Raw genomic sequence first — 16221 nt, 5'->3', positions numbered from 1 at the left:
CAGCCTTGCTGCACTGACACCTGCCAATTCCAGATTACTCTGGACAGCCCAGACTGACCTGAGGCAACCTGGGTCTGTCTTGAACCATCATAGCCCAAGCCCAGATCCCACTGACTCTGTTTGGATGTGGGCTTCAGCCAAATCCAGTGCACAGCCCTAGGATGGATGGATGGATGGATGGATGTGTCCCCCTGCTCTGAATGTCTCTTGGAACAGGGCATACGGAGGAGCTATCAGCTAATTGGAAGTGTAAGGAAATTCCCATATCCCTGATACGTGGCCATCCAACTTCTGCTTAAATAATAACAATAATAATTTATTATTTATACCCCGCCCATCTGGCTGGGTTTCCCCAGCCACTCTGGGCGGCTTCCAACTGAATATTAAAAACAGTACAGCTTCAAACATTAAAAACTTCCCTAAAGAGGGCTGCCTTCAGATGACTTTTAAAAGTAAAATAGTTGTTTATTGCTTTGACATCTGCTGGGAGGGCGTTCCACAGGGCAGGCGCCACTACCGAGAAGGCCCTCTGCCTGGTTCCCTGTAAGCTTACTTCTCGCAATGAAGGAACCGCCAGAAGGCCCTCAGTGCTGGATCTCAGTGTCCGGGCTGAACGATGGGGATGGAGACGCTCCTCCAATGTTAAGTTCAGGGATATGGATCCTGTGGCCCTGCAGTTGTTGGATTCCAGTTCCCTTCATCCTTGACTATTGGCCTTGCTGGCTGGGTCTGATGAAAACTGGAGTCTGGGAAGCCATAGATTCCTCATCTCTGGTTTAGTTCAGCCTTAGCATAGAGTGATCTGGAGAGCCTGGTGATACCAGCAAGTCCTCCCATGTTCTCTGGGGCCTCCTCTCTGATAATTGCACTTTAAGCTTCAAGCCATAGTCTTGGAGTCTTTCCATTTGTAGCCATATTCCAGTTTCTACATCTTGCCTACAACACAAGCATTTAAAATTGTAAATGTTGATGCTGTTTAAAGACATTTGACAGGTTTCTCATTCTTCCCCCAGATAGTTTATCTTCTTTTTTTAGGCATGTGTTTTAGCACTGCTGAGAATTTCTGTAACAGTTAGAATGTCTGAGAATTTCCCTCTTGGTGAGCCAAATTTGAGGCCAGCACCACCAACAACTCGGGCACTGGGGAGTTACTACACCCTGAAAGTTTATAAATCTCGATTACCAATCCAGCTTGGTGGTTTACAACGGCTCAAAGCTTTACAAATCCGAGGCCTTTGTAATAACCAACCCCCAACTATGAGTCACTACAGCTTCAAGCTTTATAGCTCTGAAGCCATTTCCATAACCAATCCTGGGGGGCTACTACAGCTCAAAGCTTTGTAAATCTGAGGTCATTGTCATAATCATTTCAGGCGGGGGAATTACTACAGCTTGGATCTTTATTAGTGCTATTTTTCTAGAAAAAGGTGCCAAAGCTCACCATGAACTTCTCACTTGTTCTCTTAGAATGGCAATGGCTCCCACTTGAAAGGTGCCAGAGCTGAGCTCTGGCGGGGGAAAAAAGCAAGCCCTGATCTTTATCAATCTAAGACTGTTGCCATAATCAATCCAAGTCAGGGGTGTGGGTGTGGGTGGGTGTTACTACAGCCTGAAGTTTTGCAGGCATCTGCCCACTTCCAGCTTCTCCTTCACTCAACAGCCTCCCCCCTGGTGTTCACTATAACGGGGAGTCTAAAAACGGCTATAACTTTCCCCCTTTTGGCCAAAGTGGATGAAATTTACTGGCACAGGAGCCCCTTCAGGGTAGATTAAGCCTACCAAATTGCAGAGAAATTAGCTACTAGGTCTTTTGGCAGGAGGTAAGGAGCACTCAGATGAGCTTTATGTGATGGAAATTCCCATATGCATAGCATAGATCAGATCAAGGGTGAGGAACATTTAGCAGCCTGAAGGCCACATTCCTATCTAGGCAGCTTTCCAGGGGCCAGAGGTGGGCAAGGCTGGAGGCAAAAATGGGCATGCAAATGTTATCTCTGCAGAGTTGCTACACACTCACACAGCCCTTTTCTTTCATCTAGGCTAGCAAGAGGCCTTGACAGAGTTCAATGACGCATTCCAACCAGACAAAAACAATCCATGAGGGTGCAGAGCAAGGTCCGCAAAGGGTGTGACCTGGTACGAGTCATGAGAGCCAGATGGAAAGCTTGGAGGGTTGAAATTTGGCCCACAGGCCTGAGGTTCCCAACTTGTGGCTTAAATCGTGGCAGAGGCTTGACAACCATATGTCAGGAGTGCTCTGATGGTGTTTCCTGCTTGACAGGGGGTTGGACTCGATGGCCCTTGTGGTCTCTTCCAAATTCTATGATTCTATGATTCTATGAAATATTTACTCCCCCCCCCCCATAATTGGGCTCCAGAGGGAAGCCAAAAACAGCTCAAACACTGAAGCTATGGCAGCTTTCCCCACCCACCCACAATCCCTTTTTTATATATACATACACGTCAGAGGAGAATTGTTGACTGCAAGGATCAGAACATCCTCTTTGTATAAGCCTTCTGCTGGGCTTTGTTCCAGCCCTTTGCCGTTTCGCATGTTTTATATTCCTGCAGCAGACATTAATTCCGTTAATTACCACGGGCTAGAGGTCATCCGAGGTACCGGGAGACAAGTGTGCGCACGTGTGTTTTGCATAATGTGTGCTTCATTCTATCTGCCCTTTTATCTCACGTGCCGTTTGCACAGATCGAGGTAGGCAGGATGAAATGTTCAGAGAGAAAGCGATGCACCCTGAAATGTTAAGATGCTTCGCAATGTGAAGCTGACCTTGGGAGTTTGGTTGGAAGCGCCGGCTGGCAAAAAGAATAAAATGATCAGAATAAAATAAAATAAAGTCCTGGGGGAGGGGGTGGTGAGAGGACTGAGTCACATGGAAGACATTATACTAGGATTATACTACAGAATGGCAGCAGCTTTCGGAGCACTGGTGTCAACAAGCTCAAAGTGGATTGGGGCCAACATGTATTTACTTGTTTGCTTGTAAGTTGTTGTTGGCTTCTTCTTTTTTCCTGGCTCTTTGCCATAAGGTCCAAGGGCTGGGATACAGCAACAGAACATAGTATTATATAAAAAAGATACAACAATAGGTCACACCTGGAGTCCTGTGTCCAGTTCTGGATGCCACAATTTCACAAAGATATTGGAAGCTGTAGCATGTGCAAAGGACCAAGGTGATCAAAGGTCTGAAAACCAAGCCTTGTGAGGAACAGTTGAGGGAACTGGGTATGTGTAGCCTGGAAAAGAGACTGCGAGGAGATATGATAGCCATCTTCAAATATCACAAGGGGTAACACCTGGAAGATGGGGCAAGGTTGTTTTCTCCCGTTCTGGAGGGTAGGACTCGAACTAATAGCTACAAGTTACAAGGTGGGGGGAGGGAGAGAGGGAGATTCTGACTAAACATCAGGAAGAACTTTCTGACATTAAGTGATGTTCTACAGGGAATGGACTTCCTTGGGAGGTTGTGGGCTCTCTTTCATTGGAGGTTGTAAGCAGAGGTTGGATCGCCGTCTGTCATGGATGCTTCAAATGAGATTCCTGCATTCCAGGGATTTGGACTAGATGACCCTTAGGATCCTCTCCAAATCTACACTTCTATGATTTTATGAATAATGCAGTTGCAGCACTCATAAAGCCACTCCACGTGGAATGAAACAGTATAAAGTCAGTTACAGAAGTGGGGTCCCACAAAATGAAATACCAGTTAAGATGTGCATACTGGGAAAATTGTTCAGTGAAGATGTTAGGCACAACCCTGTGGGGAGGGAACATCACATTTTAGATGTTGCAGCATTGAAAGGCAGCAAAAGCTATCTTGAAGGACATGTGGTACTGGCCAGCCACTGGCCAACACATTTCCTGCTGTCCTCCAGAAACTCTTAACATAGAGTGTCTTAGTTCCTAGGATTAACAGACTTCTGGAGAGCCATACGTTCCCTTTGGCAGAACTCTTGCTCGCTGGCTGGGCTAACTTAGTTCCAGTGTATGATCTGTAGGAAGCACCTGAGGCCACCATCTTGCTGAAGCTAAGAAATCTGGGTCTGGTTAGTTTCTGAAGATGTGACTGCTTAGAAATCCCATGTAAATGACATGGGGTTCCATGACATAAGAAATAATAGGTTGCCTCCAACCATTCTCTGCACCTCTGAGGGTGTAGGAACTACCAAGAGGCACTCCTCCGCAGATCTTTAAACCCAAGAAGGGAAATAGGGTTCAAGATGGTCTTTCTCTCTTGAGATCTTCTGTGGGCACATCCATGCCATCCACTTAAAGCAGCACCCATTGAAAGCACACGACACGATGGTGCTGTGAACTGTAGTCCTGTGAGAGGGGTGAACTACAATTCCCAGGGGACACACCATGCGCTTGAAATTGTGCTCAAAATGTACATTGCAGATGTGACCAACATATAAATCCATATCAGCTATCTGAGGTTCTGCTCCAAAAAGGAAGTCTGCTTCATCCTGGCTGAGGAACTGCCACAAAAGAGATACCCTTGGTGCTTGTTTTGAGCACTGTGTGGTATTGAAAGAAGGCATATGTAAACATGCCAAAGCAGCTGTCAGATCTGAAAGGCAGAATCTGTCAAAACGGCTCCCATTATCTAGCTTCAAAGAGCCTACAGGATTACAGCCATACGAATTTAATGTGTGGGTCTAAGACTCTATGCTATTCAACGGCTCCCTCTATTAATTTATTTTTTGCATTCATCCATGCTACATCCTCACACCTAGTTTTTCCCATCCTCCTTTTCATAAATATCAAGTTTTTTTTTTCTTTAAAGAAAGCTAAGGATGCACAAGTTTCCATTCCTTCCTCCTCTGCAAGCTCTTATAGTAAATGATGTTAGGGTAAGTGAGAAAGATCCATTCGTTTCCAGAAACCATGAGAAGATTCTTGAAGCATCTAAGTGCAAGATTGTTTAGTCTACATCAGCAATAAATAGCTGAGGAGCACATATCTGTGGATTTGCACGATTCCTGCAGGGGAGAGACCACTGAGCTGAGTGCAGGCAGCATGTAGAACGGAAGTGTGCCTTACTATTCGTGTGGTAGTAAAGTTGTAAAAGTTGTAAAAGGGGATGCGGGTGGCACTGTGGTTTAAACCACTGTGCCACTTGGACTTGCCGATCGGAAGGTTGGCGGTTTGAATCTCCGCGATGGGGTGAGCTCCTGTTGTTCGGTCCCAGCTCCTGCCTACCTAGCAGTTTGAAAGCACACAGTGCAAGTAGATAAATAGGTACAGCTCTGGTGGGAAGGTAAATGGTGTTTCCGTGCACTGCTCTGGCTTCACCAGAAGCAGCTTAGTCATGACGGCCACATGACCCGGAAAAACTGTCTGTGGAAGCAGACAAACGCCGGCTCCCTCGGCCTGTAAAGCGAGATGAGCGCTTCAACCCCAGAGTCGTTCAGAATGGACTTAACTGTAAGGGGTCCTTTTACCTTTACCTTAAAGTTGTAAATAGTCTTCTAACATCAAGAATGATATTGCCTTTCAAGCAAACAATGCTTGATTGAGCTTTACTGCTTCCATGAGTGTTTTATTGCCATCGGCCATGTGCAACTTGATCCTTTCAATGCTTAGGCTGTGCGATCGTTCCTCTGCTATGCAAGGGAGCTAGCATACACGCAAGGAAGTGTTGCTGGACCACCCTCGATATTCACGGTTGGAGATCATAAAATCTTCTTCAAATGTTGCTGGGTATGCTTGCTTGCAGCTCTCTCCTATAAAATGTTCATTTGTTATTTGGGTCCAACCTCTCCTCCAAGCATCTCGAGGCTGCATACATGTTTGAACACTGCAAATTGCTTCATAAATGCTAAGCTGTAAGCATCTACGGAGCTTCCCATAGAGCCTTCCCCAGTGACTCAGAGCCAACGGTAGTGATCCAAATCTATTGCTGCCGCTTTTCTTCCGAGAAGGTACTGGAAACTGAAGGTAAGGTAAAGGCAAATAATCCCCGGACAATTAAGTCCAGTCAAAGGCGGCTATGGGGTGGCAGTGCTCATCTCACTTCGGGCTGAGGTAGCCGGCGTTTGTCCATAGACAGATTTCTGGGTCATGTAGCCAGCATGAATAAACTGCTTCTGGTGCACACTGTGACAGAAACCAGAGCGCATGGAAACGCCGTTTACCTTCCCACCGCAGTGGTCCCTATTTATCTACTTGCACTGGCGTGCTTTCGAACTGTTAGGTTTTCAGGAGCTGGGACAGAGCTACGGCAGCTCACCCTGTTGCACAGATTCGAACTGCCGACCTTCCGATCGGCAAGCCCAAGAGACTTAGTGATTTAGACCACAGTGCCACCCAAATCAGCCCACTGGTCTGCCTAGCCCAATGCTGAGTTCTCTGCTCCAGCGGCCACTGTGTGGTGTGGCAAAGCCACCTGCCCAAGACCAGTGCTGATATAGCCTGACTTTGCTGTTCCCCACTTCATCAGCACAGCCACTGTGCCCCTCCCCCCAGCTTCATCCAGGTAAGATGCAGTAACTCTGGTATGTGGAAAGTGACTCGGCCCCAGGATACTAGCTGCTATTGGCAAGCAACAACTTTGTCCATGCTCAGACCTGTTCCTTGAGATCCTATTACAACGGAGATGTTGTGGGTTGACTCTATGCATGCAAGCACACATTCTGCTGCTTATCTGGACCCGCCCTGTGGTGTATTGGGAAAATGTATCTATTTGTTGCATTCATTGTTGTTGTTGCTTATTAAATTTGTAGACAGCCCTTCTTCTGAAGACCACAGGGCAGTTCACAACTGGCAGACCCTCCAGACAGACTCGCAGTATTCTGGATTATTAGTCATACTGGCTGGAACTGATGGGAAATAGCTGAAGGGCCACAGGTTCCCCATGCCTATTCTACAAGATGACAACAACAAACAAACCTATGGTCACATAAAGCATCCTCAATAAGTCCAAAGAATCAACATGAAATCCTTGTCTAGACTCTGTGAAAGGATTTTGGGGAACGGTAACAACTTTTCATGTGAATTGTTTGGACTTTATGAACAGACAGGTGGAATAGACACCATTACATGGATTGACCTTGTGAATGAACTGACTAGAGAATGATCTGATCCACTGGGTCTTCTGCTTTGTTCGTTTGTTGAATTTTATGAGTTACTTCTGTTGAAATTTACAATTGGATACAATGAATAGTATACCTTCTTTATCTAAGAACACAGCCGGTTACATCTCGTGTGTTTATTGTGAATATTCTACAAGATGGTCAGACATGAGGCATGAGAGGCTGAAAGCAGTTTTCTTCCTCGATGTGTCCTCCATACTCTTGTATCTTCCTCTGAATTATGATGTCCTGTGTGAGGATGGGTGAACCTGTCAATATCTGTTTCTCTCAATCTCTCATTTGTCCAGTCCAAAGTTATATTCTCCACATTTACGTACCCATTTGTGATTATTATTATTTTGTGATTTTCTAAAAGAAAATTCACCAGCATTCTAGTGTGGATTTCTCCTAATTTCTAATTCTATTTGCCTAATATGCCCAAAATCTTTTGCAAAGTGATTTCTTCTAATATGCTATTTTCAGTAACATACAAATTTTTAATGCCTGGGATATGCATTTTTGTATACAATATTCAGCTGGAGAAGTGCACTGCAACATATGGAGAAGTGGGAATTCTGAAAGATGGTCGGGTTTCAATTTATGCATTACCTCTGATAGTGCAAGTCTAAGGCTGCGGTCCTACCTTGCCTGGGAAATTGTTCCAGGGACCACAGGATTCTCCAGATCTTTCGCATTACAGAGCGGGGAAGGCACATTCAGAGAAGGAGATCTGACCGAATGCGCCCCTTCTCTGAGGCTCCTGAATGTTCTGCAGGCAGTGCCCCACTGAAATCGGAGCTCAGATGTTCAGCGAAATGAGCAGCTACTAGCCATGATACCTCTGTTTTACTGCCAGAGGCAACAGGCTTCTATATTTAGGTGCTGAGAATCCTACTTTGATGCAACTATATGCTATTCCCTAGGAACCCCAGAGGCATCTGACTGAGCACTCTGAGAACAGTATTTTGGACTAATTGGAACGTCTCCTAGATCCAGAAGGGTTCTTCTTATGTCCATAGAGAGACAGGGTGTGCAGAGCATGTTCCTGCTCTTTTCCCTTGCTCCTCTGCCTGGCTGCTCACCTGGTTGCACAGGTAGCAGTCACAAGGAAGAGAAGAAGAAGAAGAAAAGTTTGGATTTGATACCCCGCTTTATCACTACCCGAAGGAGTCTCAAAGCAGCTAACAGTCTCCTTTCCCTTCCTCCTCCACAACAAACACTCTGCGAGGTGAGTGAGGCTGAGAGACTTCAAAGAAGTGTGACTGGCCCAAGGTCACCCAGCAGCTGCATGTGGAGGAGCGGAGACGCGAACTCGGTTCACCAGATTACGAGACTACAGCTCTTAACCACTACACCACACTGGCTCTCAGAGGAGAGGAGCAGGAGAGTAAGGAGGCTCCACGGAGATTAGACCTGGTCCCTGAGGATTCAGTCCTCAGCAGGTGCTTAATGTTGCCAGCCCTTGGTGCTGGCACTTCTTTCAAAAAGTGCACCAGAAGCAAATTCTAATCCCATTCTTTGTATTTTCATAGAATCATAGAAGGAACCCAAGGTTCATCTAGTCCAATGCAGGGGGCATCCGACTTGCCCATGTATAAGAAAATGCTGTTATCTCTAGAAGCTTGAGTCACTTCTGGCACCACAAGTGAGATGCTGTTCCTCGTGATGGGTTTTGTGCTTTGCTGCAAATAGATATTCTTGTGGAAATCCCTCCTTCCCAGGGTTGCTGGTGTCCGTGTTTGTTTCAGTCTACCGATGTGGCGCACGAAGCAAATTGATTCCTTACATGGGAAACATTTCATTTGTGCTTACAGCTGGGAGGTTGGAATGTGCTGCTGTTTGTAGCGGTCAATTCACTTTCAAGTTTGGAGCCTCCCCTGCTTTGCTAAATGGCTTAGGTTCACTTCTCCTTCGCTTCCTGTCCTTTCGTTATGTCACGGAGAGCTTCTGTCTATTTGTGCGTCAACACTTCTGGATAGAGCTCCAAAACACTTAGCATTCAAGGAGAAGTTTAGTCTGCTTTCTTTATAAATTTTTTATTTGATTTTACAATTTAATCTTCAACACATTTATCATATTTTTAAAAAACAAAACAAAACTCCCCACCACCACCCTGTGACTTCCCTCAACTTCCCCTTCTGGTTCTTTAACAATTTGTTAGGTAAAGGTAAAGGGACCCCTGACCAGGTCCAGTCATGGCCGACTCTGGGGTTGCGGCGCTCATCTCGCTTTATTGGCCGAGGGAGCCGGCGTACAGCTTCTGGGTTATGTGGACAGCATGACTAAGCCGCTTCTGGCAAACCAGAGCAGCACACGGAAATGCCATTTACTTCCTGCCGGAGGGGTACCTATTTATCTACTTGCACTTTTACATGCTTTTGAATTGCTAGGTTGGCAGGAGCAGGGACTGAGCAACAGGAGCTCACCCCATTGCAGGGATTCGAACCGCCGACCTTCTGATCGGCAAGTCCTCGGCTGTGTGGTTTAACCCACAGCACCACCCACATCCCTAACAATTTGCTAGTTCTGCTTAATTATTCTATCTTACTTTTCTTCTTTTAGCTAAATACTCTTATATTCATATCATTCTTAAACCAGATTTTCTTCAAATCACATCTTACATTTCATTAATTTCCATATTATTCTCTCATAACCTTTATACTTGTTTTCTTAGTTGTAAGTGTTTACTCGAACCCTGCTAGTAAGTCCATTTCTTTCCAGTATTTCTGTAAATACAGCATGTACGGTTCCCAGTTTTAAAAAAGTTTTTATTGTCATTGTCTCTGAGTATTCCCATGAATTTTGCCATTTCTGCGTATTCCATAAGTTTGACTTTAGTTTAGTCTTCTTTCATGACTTTCCCCCAACTATTAAATTCCACATTATATTTGAGCTTTCGTGTGATGTCAAAGCAACTTCTGGAACTTCATTGGAGAATTTTAAACAAAGGTTTAAAATCCATCTGCCAGAGATTCTTTAGCTGTGGTTGTTGCATTGCAGGAAGTTTGACTAGATTACTGTGGGGTGCCTTCCAGCTCTGTAGCGCAGGTGGCGCTGTGGTCTAAACCACTGAGCCTCTTGGGCTTGGCAATCAGAAGGTTGGTGGTTTGAATCCCCACGACAGGGTGAGCTCCCATTGCTCTGTCCCAGCTCCTGCCAACCTAGCAATTAGAAAGCACACCAGTGCAAGTAGATAACTAGATACCGCTGTGGTGGGAAGGTAAACGACATTTCCGTGCGCTCTGATTTCCGTCACGGTGTTCCATTGTGCCAAAAGTGGTCTAGTCCTGCTGGCCACATGACGCAGAAAGCTGTTTCGGACAAACGTCAGCTCTCTCGGTCTGAAGCGAGATGTGCGTAGTAACCCCATAGTCGCCTTTGATTGGCCTTAACTGCCTTTTACCTTTTTAGGTCTTTTACCTTTTACCTTTATAGCACAAGTTTAGTGCTCATTTCCATGTTATTTGCTTCCAGAAAACAGTTCTTTGCAAATAATACAGAAATGAGTGCTTAATATGCATTATGTTCCACTATAGTTTCGGAACTATAGTGGTGTCTACGTTGTGTGAGAGCTCAAATATAATGTGGAAATTAACAGTTAGGGGGATGCCAGTGGAATTGAATAAATGTCATGTGAATACAGCCCTAGAGAGCACATGATAACTCACCTCCCCTATGCCTCCTAATCACTGCACTATGGAAATGAAGAGAGACCCTGGTGTATTTAACCACAGCACATCCCAGCTCTAGAGCGTGGGACCTGCTCCAGCTAACACAATTTCATTTTCTCCATAACCAAGTCCCCAGTGTGCTTTTACCTGAAACTATTCCTAACTCCTTCCCCCCACAAACAGATGGCGCAGCAGATAAAATGAAACATGCCGAAATAATGTTTTGCTACCTGTCTTGGTGAAGCACGGGGAACTGCAAAATTTAACGAAGGGGAAAGGGAGGTTGACTGCTGTTGGGAGTGCAGCTATTATTACCAGCTCCAGGGGTGGGGGAGAAGTCAATTTTATTTTGCCCATAAAGGCGAACCTACCTGGTTTGCAATTTCCAAAACGGTATGAGAACAGGAACGCTGCCATCCTTCGAAATGAATTTTGCGATGCATTTCTGCAGACAAATAATGCATACCAAGAAATGCATATATTAGAATAAAGTGTATATAGGAATGCATATACTAATGGAAATAACATTTAAAAATGGACTGTATTAGGGGAAACGGGATAGGATATAGAAAGAAACAGCTACCCACAGCTAATGTCAGTGGGTGAAAGTTTGTCTGTCTCTGCTTCCTATGCCACCTGTAAAAGGCCTCTGTAAATATCCCCCTGGGAATTTACAATGTGCAATTGACTGTTTGCTCTTCCTGCTCTGTTCTTGTTTGGTTGTTTGTAATTTAGAGCATTTGTACCTCAACCTTCAGCCATAAAGGCTGCCAGAGTTGGACTCGATGGCCCTTGTGGTCTCTTCCAACTCTATGATTCTATGATTCTGTGATTCAGAGCAACTTGCAGATAATCAAAACAAGACACTCCCTACCCACACATGGGTTGGGGCATTGGACCATCATGACCTTAGAGACCAGGGTTCGAATCCCCACTCAGCCTTGAAGCTCATTGGGTGACCTTGCACCAGTCGCCATCTGTCAGCCCAGGCTACCTCACAGGGTTGCTGTGAGGATGAAATGGGGAGGGGTAGAACCATGTACACCACCTTGAGCTCCTTGAGAAAATAAAAGGTGGCATATAAATGTACTAAATAACTAAACAAGAGTGTGGACTGCATCCTCATTAGTAGAAGTGTTACTGTACTGAATAGATCACCTTCATCGGATATAAGATCACCAGGTTAAATGGGCTAGAATAATGGGACAAAAAGGACTGATAACCCCGGGACCGGGGGGAGGGGACGCTGGAAGAAGATTGGATTGTTTTTATTCTCTTTTTGTTTTTATATTGTTAGAAATGTTTTTATGAAAGTTGCAAAAATGCTGAAATGAAATTACTAGGCTCTTATAAGAATGTTTAAAGAATTAGGTAAAAAGGTAACGGTTATGAGAAGCTGATAAAAATAAGATTTAAATTTTAAGTTTTAAGGTTTTATATAAGATAGGTTGAAAATAGAGTAAGGTTATGTATTGATATAATATTATGAATTATGGGAAGGATTTGCTGTGACAATTATCAATCAAGATACAAGAGATGGGAGGAGGAGGTCATGGAAAGAAGGTAAAGAAAGTGGAGAATTTGAAAATGATGGTTTTATTTTTTATTTTTTATCTGTGTTTTTGTCTCTCCCCCCCCTGTAATTTTGTTCTTTTTGTTTCTTTGTGATTTTAAAAATTCTTTTCCCAATAAATATCATTTTTTTAAAAAAAAATATGAATAGATCACCTTCAGCAATATCAGAGAAGGATCTTACAAGGAGTTCCCTCTTGTGTTGATATAGAATCTTAAAGCCATTGGTTCCAGTTCTACCCTCCAGAGCAGGAGAAAACAAGTATGTTCCCTCTTCCATGTGACAGCCCTTAAGATAGCTATCATAGCTCCTCTCAGTCTCCTCTTTTCCAGGCTAAACATACACAGCTCCTTCAAGCCCACCTCTTAAGGCTTAGTTTCCAGTCCCTTGATCATCTTGGTTGCCCTGCTCTGCACACATTCCAGCTTGTCAATATCCTTCTTAAACTGAGGTTCCCAGAACTGGACACAGTATTCCAGATGTAGTCTCACCAAGGCAGAAAAGAGTGGCACCATTGCTTCCCTTGATCTGAACACTATACTTCAGTTGATGCAGCCTAGAATAGCATTAGCTTGTTTTGCTGCTGCATCACGCTGTTGACTCATGTTAAGCTTGTGGTTCACCAAGACCCCTAGATCCTTTTCACATGTACTACTAGTAAGCCAGGTGCCCCCCCCATCCTATATTTGTGCACCTGGTTCTTCCTGCCTAAGTACAGAACCTTACATTTGTCCCTGTTGAAATTCATTTTGGTAGGTTAAGGTCATTTTGAATTCTGATACTGTCTTCTGTGGCATTAGCTACCCCTCCCAGCTTGGTGTCATGACAGAAGCGCAGTATAGTTTTGGCTGGTCAGGAGCTCTGCCACTATCCACAAGAACCTAGGATCTCTTTGGTGGCAGTTCACCATCTACACTGCCAACAGTGCCCAAACTGGGGAAAGAGGAATTGTCTAAAGCCCTTAGCATCTTTGATCTCCCTATTCAAGATCTCTCAGCTGTGGAAAGCCTTGCAGTATTCTGGAACCTGGGGAAACATTAATCATAGTTCGGAGTTAAAGAAATTACTCATGTCATGCAGGCCTTGCCTTCTTCCGACAGAGAACAGAAAATGAGCAGCTCAACAATAGGGTGAAATAAATGTTTGCTAACCCCGGTGATTGCTTGGGCTAAAAATAAGCCACCGGCACAGGGATCAGCCAGGTTCCACAGCATCTTATGAGCAATAAAAGTGGTAAATTGCTTACATCCAGCTGTGGCTTTGCATTTCTTTCAATGAAAATTGGATTCTGGTCTTGGCAGGGTGAGACCCAAATCAGCGGCCAGTTAGCTTGCAAAAGGCAACATGTAAAGGTTGTTTATTGGATTTATTGTACACTTTCATGTTCCACATTTCCTCTGCCATGGAGCTGCAGGTCTGGACCAGCTCGACCATTATGCAGAATACAGTGACTTTATTGGGTGCAGATACCAGACCCTCCAGGTGTCCCCATTTCCCAGGGACAGTCCTGGATTTATAGAAGTTGTCCCAGTTTCTGAATTGATCCTGGAATGTCTTGCTTTTCCTTAAAGGTAAAGGTACCCCTGACAGTTAAGTCCAGTTGGAAATGACTCCAGGGTTGCGGCGCTCATCTCGCTTTACAGACCAAGGGAGTCGGTGTTTGTCCACTCCGCAGACAGTTTTTCTGGGTCATGTGGCCAGCATGACTAAGCCGCTTCTGGCGTGACTGAACACTGACACCAGAGCAGCACACGGAAACACAGTTTACCTTCCCGCCAGAGCAGTACCTATTTATCTACTTGCACTTTTTGGTGAGCTTCCGAACTACTAGGTTGGCAGGAGCTGGGACCAAGCAACGGGAGCGCACCTCATTGCGGGGATTTGAACTGCCGACCTCAGTGGTTTAGACAACAGTGCCACCCGCCTCCCTTGTTGTTGTTTAGTCGTTTAGTCGTGTCCGACTCTTCGTGACCCCATGGATCAGAGCACGCCAGGCACTTCTGTCTTCCACTGCCTCCCGCAGTCTGCTCAAACTCATGCTGGTAGCCTCGAGAACACTATCCAACCATCTCATCCCCTGTAGTCCCCTGCTCCTTGTGCCCTCCATCTTTCCCAACATCAGGGTCTTTTCCAGGGAGTCTTCTCTTCTCATGAGGTGGCCAAAGTATTGGAGCCTCAGCTTCAGGATCTGTCCTTCCAGTGAGCACTCATGGCTGATTTCCTTAAGAATGGATAGGTTTGATCTTCTTGCAGTCCATGGGACTCTCAAGAGTCTTCTCCAGCACCATAATTCATGGAGCCCAAGAAAGTAAAATCTCTCACTGCCTCCATTTCTTCCCCTTCTATTTGCCAGAAGGTGATGGGACCAGTTGCCATGATCTTTGTTTTTTTGATGTTGAGCTTCAGACCATATTTTGCGCTCTCCTCTTTCACCCTCATTAAAAGGTTCTTTAATTCCTCCTCACTTTCTGCCATCAAGGTTGTGTCATCTGTATATCTGAGGTTGTTGATATTTCTTCCGGCGATCTTAATTCCGGCTAGGGATTCATCCAGCCCAGCCTTTCGCATGATGAATTCTGCATAGAAGTTAAATAAGCAGGGAGACAATATACAGCCTTGTCGTACTCCTTTCCCAATTTTGAACCAATCAGTTGTTCCATATTCAGTTCTAACTGTAGCTTCTTGTCCCACATAGAGATTTCTCAGGAGACAGATGAGGTGATCAGGCACTCCCATTTCTTTAAGAGCTTGCCATAGTTTGCTGTGGTTGACACAGTCAAAGGCTTTTGCATAGTCAATGAAGCAGAAGTAGATGTCTTTCTGGAACTCTCTAGCTTTCTCCCTAATCCAGCGCATGTTTGCAATTTGGTCTCTGGTTCATCTGCCTCTTCTAAATCCAGCTTGCACTTCTGGGAGTTCTCGGTCCACATACTCCCTTAGGTCCCGCCTCCCTTAGGGTGTCCCTATTTTCATCAAAGAAATGTTGGAGGGTATGGAGTCATGTGACCCCTAAGCCAAGGAGGTAAGTAACTATGCAGCTTTTAGAAGACATCTGAAGGAAGCCCTGTATAGGGAAGCTTTTTTAATGTTTAATGTTTTATTATGTTTTAATATATGCTGGAAGCTGCCCAGAGTGGCTGGCATTATGGGTGGTGTATTATTATTATTATTATTATTATTATTATTATTATTATTATTATTGAATATGACATACCTGTTTTCATTGGAGAAGTGCTGGAGCAGTCAAAAAAACAGCAGCCCATTCCCTCCAATATTTAACATCTGATGGTATATTGCCATTGACCGTGGATATTCTACTTTGGATTTATCAGCAGCTATGAGCCACAAGGGACGTGGGTGGCGCTGTGGGTTAAACCACTGTGCCACTTGGGCTTGCCGATTGAAAGGTTGGCGGTTCGAATCCCCGTGACGGGGTGAGCTCCTGTTGTTCAGTCCCAGATCCTGCAAACCTATCAGTTCGAAAGCATGCAGTGCAAGTAGATAAATAGGTACTGCTCTGGCGGGAAGGTAAATGGCATTTCTGTGCGCTGCTCTGGTTTCGCCAGAAGGGGCTTAGTCATGCTGGCCATATGACCCAGGAAAACTGTGGAAGCCTTTAAAGCGAGATGAGCGCCGCAACCCCAGAGTCATTTGCGACTGGACTTAATTGTCAGGGGTCCCTTTACCTATGAGCCACAAATAACTTCCAGAAAGGGAAAAGCCCAAGCTGCTGGGCTGTGGAAGTTCATGCTTGAGAACTGCGTGTGTGTGTACGAAATAAATAAATAACATGCCTTATCTCTCCGCTCAGCTCACTTTTTCAAACACTTTATTGTAAGCGAGCATGTCTTTGCTCATGACTCACAGTTGCCCTTTATTTCTGAAGCA

At 44.9% G+C, this 16221-nt stretch overlaps 1 protein-coding gene and 1 long non-coding RNA gene across 4 annotated transcripts in view; one reads left to right on the top strand and one right to left on the bottom strand.

Moving 5' to 3' along the window:
* Positions 1–16221, top strand: part of FAM135B (family with sequence similarity 135 member B) — a 139978-nt gene that overhangs the window by 32370 nt on the left and 91387 nt on the right. The gene's annotated exons all lie outside the window — the stretch shown is intronic.
* Positions 1–16221, bottom strand: part of LOC308593106 — a 40352-nt gene that overhangs the window by 16776 nt on the left and 7355 nt on the right. For 2 of the 3 annotated variants that reach the window (XR_014010719.1, XR_014010720.1), the window contains exon 6: positions 11127–11205. The exons of the other annotated variant lie outside the window; for it this stretch is intronic. This is a non-coding gene — a long non-coding RNA (uncharacterized lncRNA). Of the gene's footprint in view, positions 1–11126; positions 11206–16221 lie in introns of those variants that run through there. 3 annotated transcript variants of the gene reach the window in all.

The sequence above is a fragment of the Podarcis bocagei genome (genome assembly GCF_964188305.1).
Source record: "Podarcis bocagei genome assembly, chromosome: 8".
Lineage (NCBI taxonomy): Eukaryota > Metazoa > Chordata > Lepidosauria > Squamata > Lacertidae > Podarcis > Podarcis bocagei.
This window is presented reverse-complemented; position numbering and strand designations above follow the sequence as displayed.